The 9,992-nt window shown below is 34.2% G+C and overlaps 1 long non-coding RNA gene across 3 annotated transcripts; it reads right to left on the reverse strand.

Annotated features, from left to right (window-relative positions):
- Window positions 1-788: 788 nt before the first annotated feature.
- LOC127091771 (uncharacterized) lies at window positions 789-7,631 on the reverse strand. Of its 3 annotated transcripts, XR_007792002.1 has the most exons (5): window positions 7,402-7,631; window positions 7,149-7,286; window positions 6,831-7,028; window positions 1,108-1,269; window positions 789-993 (listed from the first exon to the last, which is right to left on the reverse strand). It is a non-coding gene; the product is annotated as an uncharacterized LOC127091771 (long non-coding RNA). The 3 variants fall into 3 exon arrangements; XR_007792001.1 differs by lacking the exons at window positions 789-993; window positions 1,108-1,269 and adding an exon at window positions 5,331-6,012; XR_007792000.1 differs by lacking the exons at window positions 789-993; window positions 1,108-1,269 and having other exon boundaries at window positions 5,331-7,028.
- Between the last annotated feature and the right edge of the window lie 2,361 nt (window positions 7,632-9,992).

Below are 9,992 nucleotides of genomic sequence, written 5' to 3' on the forward strand. Positions count from 1 at the left end.
ATTCAATTCATTCCATTACATAGTCTATGAGGCATTGGAATTTACAAAGAAAATGACATTTTGCATAAGTTGCCTTTTTGGTCAAGTGTTGACTTTTTGGTCAACCAGTTGACCAAAGTCAACTCATCATTCCAAAACCTTAAATCACTATTTTTTCCCATAATCACCCTTGCATTCACCCATTTCATATGAGAGCAATTCAAATCAAAATGTCATTTGTCATATGCATTTCGAATATATCATCTTCAAGCATAAATACATATATGGACCATTTCCAATTTACACATCCAATTACATTTCCAAACCATAAACCATGTTCATTACACCATACATGAACCAATTTCCATGGATAATCTCTAACAATTCAAATTACAATTCCACATCAACCTATACATTCAATCACCAATTTACAACCGCGCTTCAAAGCCAATTCACATTTCAACTACAAAAGGCCACAAACTCGGCCAAAGTACAAAAACATTGACCTTAAACCCAAATAGAGGAGTTCAACCACATGTCATTCCAAAACTTGAAACCATAAGATTAAATATCTAATCCTAAATCCAATCCCATTCAAAGACCAACTACTTTCACTTCCATTTTTCAATTCCAATTACCTTAACCATTACTCAAAGCTACATTCAAATTCAAAACTATAACTTTCATTTCAAATGCATTCAATTTCTAACGTTTCATACATTTCTTAATACAATTCCATACATTTTAATTATAACCGTTTCAATTACAACTAACAAACCATGTCCAAAATAATCTGAACATTCCATCGCATTCAATTTCCATCCTCAAGCTCAAAGTTCATTTTTTTAAAGCAAATAACCATGTTAACACCTTACACACTAATCAAATTCAAAAGGTACACGCTCATTACCTAAAGTTCTAGCATATAATTCCTAAGCATTAACTTCCACCGTCACCGTGCTTCATGTCATCATCTCCTTCTACCTCAAATTGCTTTCCCTTACATAGAGGTACCTACAAAAGCAAACAACATATTAACGAGTTGTGTGATTCAACACCATAATCCATTTAGTTTCTTCCGTATTCCCAAGTTAATTTAGCATTGTGGGATTCATCATAACAAAATACCTCAAAGTTGCGCCAAGATTTTGATTCACGAATAATCAACTTTCTAATCGCAGCCATACATTAACCAAATTTGATACAGAGAGAATTGGTTCATTGAATAACATAATTTAGGAATTGTTTGTTTTCTCTCCATAGCCTTATTCATGAAGACAACAGCAGAACCTACAGCAAAATGGGAAACACACTTTTAACTTCATAGTCTTCCAAGAAAAAAAATCATGGGAAAAGAAATTAGAAGCAAGACAAGATATCATTCATAACAAAGGATAGCATAACTCATTTTGACATCCACATAACATATCATTTCATTTTCCAAACAACTACATTCATTTAACACTAGCAATCAACTAATTTCCTAACTAATGTGTAGCTCTAGTAAACTCTACAACATCTCAACAATTCATCATAAGGCCTGTAGCGGTAAATTCATGATCATCAAACAATGGATAAGCTAGACATCAAATAACAAGAGTCGCCACCGCGTTTTTTATTATTTCCAAGGAAAAAGGAAAAGTACGAATAAAACCCAAAAGTAAGAAGTTTTCAAATCAAAACTAATAAAATGTTAGAGATTACAAGTAAGGGGGCTAGTTACACAGAGGGAAGGTGTTAGCACCCAAAGTGTCCTAGGTACTCATAGGGAGCCCTTTTTGTGTGCATATGTATTTGATACAAAATGATGTTTACAAACAAGATAGAATGGGGGGATGAGAAAAGAATTCATTAATTATATTTTTGTGTTTGACAAGATCTTCAGACTTGTGCCTACGTACCAACATAAAAATGAGGGATCAAAACCGCGTAGTTCGTGATACAAATTTTAAAGTGGATGCATTGCTTTTAACAAAATTAAGTTTGAAAGGCACAAAGGCCTAAAAATTATTTGAATGAGTTAGTTCTTTTTGGCTATTCTGAAAGTTTAAGTCAAGTATAGTTAAGTTTATTTACAAATTTGATTTAAGAAAAAAAGTTTGAAAATGCAATGGCATAAGGCCAAAGTTTCTATCTTTTTGCAAAGTGGTCAAAGTTTAGAACAAAATAAGTTCAATCAAAGAAGATTTGGAAAAGGGAGGGAGAGATTTTGAAATTAAAGAAATGGGGAGAAGATGAAAAGACTAATCCTATGTACAAAATTAAAAGTTAAGAGTCGAAAAAGATCTGACCAATGGGTGGCAATCCAATAGACAAGAATGTCATTAGAAACTCGGAATTCCCTTGGACATTTAGAATCAAGCAACACACAAATGCACAATTATATTATTTTGAAGATCAAGGCATCAAATAAAGATAGCCACATCCAAGCTTTATCCATTTCATTATCTTCTTCAAAATAGCCCATGTAACAGATGAATTCCACAAGTCACAGATTCAAAATAACAGTTACACAATGATCATGTTGCAGATGAACTCAAAGGGATCTTGAATGATGTATTAGATGAAGTTCCTCATTACAAGCACTTGGTTTCTCAATAAGTTGGCATTTGCCAAGTTCTTTAGTATAGGGAGGTTGCATAAATTCTAAATCCAATTTGTCCAAGATCAAGTCAACAGTCCACACACAAGTTTTTTAGGGTTTTTGTTCTTATTATGTACATTAATGGTCCAAGACCACACAAGCAAACAAAATATACACAAGCAAGATATATCACACAATATGGTCCAAATGGACAAAGGGAAAATGACATTAACATAAACAATTAGAATGATATGAACAATGGCAAATGAATAAAGGCTAGAATTAAATGACATTAAAGTAAATGGCTTGAAATTAAAAGTTAGTTGTTAATGGGTTAGAAGTTAGTATTGTTTTGCTTTTGCTTTTCATTTTTTAGACATTCTTTGGAGAACACTCAACCCACTTATCACAAGCATGGATCCTTGAGCCAAGACATCTTCCAAAGGAAGGAAAAAAGGTTAAGTTTCCACACAATACCATGAAAGAGAGGAGACTTACAATCTCACTAACTACAATGTTATGCCTTTTATGTCACAAATTTAGCGCTATGTTAAGCAATCGTAATTGGACTTATGTAGAAGTCACAATTATTTGAGGTCGGGCAATAGAATTTTGGTGTTAATGCATGTTAGAGACATAGTATAATGGAATATGCTCATGAAACATACCACACACAAAAAGAGATATGCAAAAGAGGTGGCCTAATATCATCCATACTCATGTTAATTTTTCAATCAACTAGCTTTAGGACTTTGAGATATCATAGGCCAAATGAGATGAATGCATAAAGAAGGGGAATGAGATGAAGAGGGAAGGGAATGGATTAAAACTCAAATTGATCAAAGGAGGACTTTTACCAAATTAATATCATTCATTCATTTTGGGAGATGAAATATACATTCCATCAATCCCCTAAATCCAATGATATTAACTTGACAAAGTCAAATCAACCTTTATTAAGGCCCAACAACAAGAGTTAAACACAAACAAGTCATTACAATTGGTCAACAAAATTATTTGGCATTTATTCAAATTAAAAATACTAAAATAAGACATTTAAATTAAATATGGTTTGTCAAATTCCTAAAACCTCATCAAAACACCAAATAAATGGCTATGAGATTTTCATAGGTCAAACAAGGTCAAAGGACCTTGGAGAAAAATTTTCAGAATTTTTAAAGACTTAAAAGTATTTTTAAACAATTAAAAACAAATGAAAAATCAATTAAATCATGAAAAATATTAATAATGATCCAAAAAATAATTTTAATTCAGAATATAAAAGAGGAAATTATTTCAATTTTTTTGGTGAAACTCTCGTATATTTTAGATCAATATTAAAATTAATATGAATTAATGAAAATCAAAGGAATAAAAATTAAAATCAAAAAATCAAATAAGCGTGGATCACTTGATCTCCCTCATTAATTGAGATGGCAAATCAAGTGGTCCTCAACGCGCATTCCATCATGGACTTGAGTCAATGCACCACAGGAATGGTAATCGGAACCAACGCATGAGATTAGATCATTTTAAATGGATCATATGATTGGAGACGTGCCAACACACGGTCAGAGCTGTAGCTCCGGTCTTCTTCTCTGGTGGACCTCACCAGACTGGTTCACCTTCAACCATCACCAAAATAAAAAAGGAGGACATGATCTGAAAGAAAAATGGCGTAGAGCACGAATCTGACCTCAATTTCATCCAACTTCAAATATATAAAAAGATATGAGGAGTTGAATTTTGAGGTGTGTCAACTGAGTTGCTTCGATTTGACAACTAAGCAACTCAATCTTCTTGCCTATATTGGTAGGACTTCAGACAACCAAGAATCCAAGAGAATTGAGTGGAATTGAGAGAGAATCGAAGAGATAAAGTTTTCTGAAAATTACCTTCAATGTTATGCAGTTCTTGATGTTGCTTGCTCCAAACATGATCTGATCACACTTGAGAAGCTAGCAGGAAGTGATTAGAGAGCTTACAAGGCTTTGGATCCTGGAGTTCTTGAATCTCCAACAGTTGAGATTCAAACTCAAATTTCAAGTTAAAATTTATCAGGTTTTCCTTTGGAATGAGAGGGTTTCAATAAGGGGCAAAGCCGGCGCGCAAGGTGTGATTCAAATGAGCACAGAGAGCATGTATTTATAGCAGGAATGAATGATATTTGCACACTTCAAATTTTGTCCAAATTTAGCAATGTTAATGGCACGAGTGCATGGGCATGTGCAGGCCCATAATGCAATGCAAAAAGGTCCAAAATCAATCTAAATGAAGTCTGAATGGAAGCTTGATTGGCAAGGCAAAGTGAACTGAAGTTTTGAAGCTTGATTCTTGCCAAAGATGCAGCTCTGTTAAAGCCATGCGCAGACCTAGCAAACCTGGTCCAAAATCCATGAACTTAGGTTGTTTGGAAAGCTTGGATCAAGGGGAACAAGTTTGATGTTCAACACTTTTTCATTTGGAACTTGGAATATGGAGAATTTTGAGGTTGAAGTTTGGAAATTTCAACATGTTGAAATTTTTTCTAAGTGTCAAGCCATATATCTCAATATTCCACCTTGCTTAACTTTTTATGTGAGCTTCAAATAAGAAACATGTCTTTATCAAAATTGTATATCTTTCAAATAACTTCAAAATAGTCACCAATTTCATGTCATTTGGATTTGGAATGATAGAGTTATGCATTTTTGAAGTTTGTAAAAATCACTTGTTCAATGGTATAGGTCAAAAATGACATATAATGTAACCTCATATCACATGCTCATAAAAGTTGAATCATCTCTCACTCTAAACATCAAAGTTGAATTAGACACCTTTAATTTGATTGTGAAACTTGGAAATATTTCATCTCATACAAATTGAGCAAGTTATGGTCTTGGGAAGTTGACTTTCAAATTAGGGTTTAGACAAAATGACCTATAATGTTTCAACATAGAAAATGATCTTTCAAGCAAAACTAGCTATAGGTTTCAACATGAAAGTTCTTTGGAATGTCATTTCGAGTAACTTTTCTCTTGGAATAATTTTCATATGGTGAAAAAGTTAGGAGATAGGGTCTTTGGAGACCCAGTTTTGATCAGATGAATTCATCTGGCCAACCACCATCAACCAACTTGCTAACCTTCAATTCTTTTGACTTTCTTGGATCATGGTAGATCATATATGCATAAGATGATGAATTTTGAAGTGTGCCTTGATAAATTTGATCAATTGGTGAGATAGATTTTTGGAGAAGTTACTCAAGATACCCAGTCAAACTAGGGTTTCCAAGGCAAATCACCCTCAAACTCTTGAAGAAAACTTGATCAAACTAACATGTAAGAATCAATGGAACTCATATATGATGCTCATAAACATTCTTGGATCAATTCATGGTTGTGATCTTTGTCATGAGGGTCTCAAACCCTAAATATGAACTTGATGAATCAATGGAGATCATGTCCTACCTACAAAAGAGTTAGGCAAATACAAAGACATATTTTTGTATTTTGGTTAGTAAAATGATAATATACAAGTATGATACAATCACAAAGTGCTTAGTGATTTCTCCCAAACCCAATGAAAGAGGGGAAAGGAGGAAGCCAAGGTATGATCTCAATGCTAATGCTTATGATGAAATTGCATGAGGGATCTTAGGGTCAAAATTAGGGTCTTACAAGGCCATGTGTCAATAATGCTAACCGCAATAACAGGACGAAGTTTCATTTGCACAACAATTAGTTTCATTTTTCAAACAGTTCACACTAACACATGGACTCATTAGCTAGCCTCATATTTAATTTTACATTTCAACTTCATTTTAACTATAACTAACATTATCATTTTAACTAACCAAATTCTCCAATTAACTTCATTTCTCACAACTGTAACTAATTCACTAAATGTCATTTCCTTCACACTTGAAACAATTAACAATCACAAAACCAATTTTAAACTAACAAGTAACCGTTTTTACTAACCAAGTTTAGTTAACTAACTGAGCATAACAGAAACAGGATGGGCAGCATAACACACAACAAAGTTAACATTGTTAATCACAAGCTGACAGAATCACCAACCGATTTTAACTCCACAACCTCACTTGTAACTAACAGATTTAATAACTAACCAATCCTAACTGAATTCGGTTATAACAATTTCATAAATCCAAAACAGAATAAAAACTAACTCTAACCATTTTCAAGAAAAAAATAACAAACTTCTCACACAAGCTCTAACAGAATGGAAATCTAACAGAATGAGAAACACTATATAAAAAGTATACCTTGCTGAAGAAAAGGGATTTTTTCTGGACTCTGTTCTACCTTCATCTTCAACTTCACCTTTCACTCTTCAACAGAATTCGAGTCTTTAATGCTTCAATCTCCCTTACTGCCAAGAGCTTCATGATTCTTCTTCTTCAACAACTTCATTGTTCTTCAACAAACCTCAAATATTCATTGTCAAAAGCCTTAAATCTCCACTGTCAAACACCAGGAATCACTTCACAGACTTAGAATTCAATGTCCAATCGAAACAACAAGAGAAGAATAAGATTGAAGGATTAAGTAGATTGAAGAAATAGAACCGAGTCGAAACACACCTGAAATCGCATTGGAGCTTGGAAGTAGGCACGAATCGAAGATCCTCCAATCTTCATCTTCACCTTAACACACGCGAGCGGGATCTTCGAGCCTTATCTCAAAACGCAACGCGCCAACTCCGCTCTTCACCGTCAACTCTAAACCGCGACAAACAACAAATCAGAATTCGAATAGAAGAATAAGAGGTTCAAACATAATGCAATAGAAGAAATTAAGAGGAAGAACAAGATTAAGTCAATGTGAATTCATTACCTGTGCAATCTATTGAGCTCTCTTTGATTTCGTTTCCATTTTCCTTCCAACTTTCGTTCAACATTGAATGAAGCAAGAGCGGTCATCCGTCGCGGTTGAAGGAGAAGTGGCGGAGTATATTCGAAATACGATGGAACACCGAACGTTAAGGAGGTAGGTTTCTGCAGCAATACTGAGCTTCCAAATGGAGTACATGAAGGCTTTGGATTCGGGTAGCATTTGCGAACCAGGATTGGCCATGGATTGAATCCGAGATCGGATACTCATGGTGCGGGTGTGTGGTTTGGGCCTAAGGCCCAAACTTACTTTCAGCACCTCCACTGCTACTTCACAGCATGACACTGATGCTTCTTGGAGGAGGTCCTCGTTGGGCCAGCAACCGTGAGCCCATTTACATTTGCTAAACACCAGTGCCTGGTTTTGCACCATATGATTATTTGGGCAATTCTTGTTAATCAATTTAATTAGGTCTTAGAATTAAGGTTAGTTCATTGTTAATCAACTTCATTAGGGTAATTGGATTTAGGAATTAATTAGGATTAAATATCTTGTTAGAATTTTAGAATAATTATAATAGTTTAGATTATAAAACTGTTTTTAATTAGGATATTGGAATTCTTTTAAAATTTTAGAATTAATTAGAGGGAACTCGAGAAACTTAGGTTTAATTAGCTATTAGATTTTTAATATTGATTGAACTTGAATTTAGTTTTAATTATAAATAATAGAATTTTAGGTCAATTAGAAATAATAGATTTTTAGAACATTAGGGTTAATTAGGGTTATTAGGGATAATTATAATTATATTTAATCAAGTTGTTTAGGATTTAGATTTAGACTTTAATTGATTTTTTCTTGGTTAGAAATTTGTTTTCAATATTTTTGTGAATTGACCATTTCACCCCTTAGGGGTTAGTTTGGTATTTTGACCATAGATTTTAATCAAACATGACTAACTATGGCATGATCCCTTTGGTTAGTTAGATCAATTTTAACCATTAGATTAGGTTCTAACCTAGTTTTCAAATCAATTTAAATCCTCGATTCAAGTTGATCAAAAGTAATTTTGATCAACTAAATCCTTTGATCTTGTATAATCCCACAGTCTAATTTGAGTGACCAAAAAACCCTTGGTCACTTAATAAGACTTTTCCTGTAAGTTGTGGAGCTCAAGACCTCAAGTCAGATCTTCAATTAAGGCATCCTCAGTCACACCAAGTAGTGGATTATACAAGATAAACCTAAGGTTAACACTTGGTAAATACGATTAATATTGTACGACACAAGCCTTAAGTAATAAGGAATATTGAGACGGAGTTTCTCCAACCCTTGTATAGAGTGACTCTGCGTACGGGACGTAAGCCCTAGCTATTAAGAGCATTAAACCTTATTCATAGACTTTATTGTGATATGAATCGAATAAACTACCAAGTTTTCTCCATACAAGACAACATCAACACAAGGAGCAACGATGAAGATGTTTCTCCAACAAACTTGTTAGTTAAGATAAGTATCATGCACCATGAGCCTTAAGTAATAAGGAATAATGAGACAAAGTTTCTCCTATCATTGTCTAGAGTGATTTTGCGTACGGGATGTATGCCCTAACTATTCAAAGCATTCACCCTTACTCATAAACTTTAGTATGATTCATATCAATTGACTGTCAAGTCTCTTATTAATCCATCCTTCATTCTAATCATTTCAATTAATCATTCAATCATATTATTTTGTCTTCTCAATCACCTTGTTTTTATCCCTACCTTATTTACTTTATCTCCTCGATCAGTTAATCATTAATCACCCAGTTTCTTCGCGAGCTACCTTATTTATCATTCTACCTTATTTATCAAATACTTCATTATTCATTCATTCAATCAATGCCATCTTTTTGAGATCAACTATACTTCTCCTTGGACTCCTTGTACATCCTTTTAGAATGATATAGTGGAAATCCACCTTATCAATCGAGAGTTGTTTGACTTGTCCCCGGACATTTAATTTAGTCTTTTTGGGTTTGAACGCCACCTTGCTCTTTGATTCAGAGTCTATTTCTTCATGGATCCAAGATATCATTCTTCTTTGATCTCAAATTATTTGTTTTCCAGCAAGTAATACATTATTCCTTGTACTATACAATACTGCAATCATTCCTTGAAGTGGTGTTTGTCTTGTGAGTCCCCGTTGCTTAGGAAAATCTCTCTCTCCTTGTTTCATGGCAGTTAACCTCTGCAATTGGGTTTCTCTTATGAGTCCCCGTTGCTTGGACAAATACCTTTTGATACCATTCTGTTGGTACAAGTGTAGAAGAATTGCCATCCAAGGCGCAGCGGAATTTAAAATTTTCTCTATTTAGTGATCCTTACGAATGGGCATGATCAGTGATAGAATCGTTACCTCTTGTGGCGATTCAAACCTTTGGTGTAGATCTCTGATAATGATCAAAACCTTTGATACAGATCCACGGGGCGATCACTAACGTTGAACGATGACAACGTCTCTACTCAGTCCACACGAACGGATTCCTTCAATCGCAGTGCTAGCTGTTATGAATGAAGGCTTTGAGTGAGAGAGAGATACGAAATTCCAAC

The sequence above is a fragment of the Lathyrus oleraceus genome, chromosome 6 (genome assembly GCF_024323335.1).
Source record: "Lathyrus oleraceus cultivar Zhongwan6 chromosome 6, CAAS_Psat_ZW6_1.0, whole genome shotgun sequence".
Taxonomy (NCBI): Eukaryota; Viridiplantae; Streptophyta; class Magnoliopsida; order Fabales; family Fabaceae; genus Lathyrus; species Lathyrus oleraceus.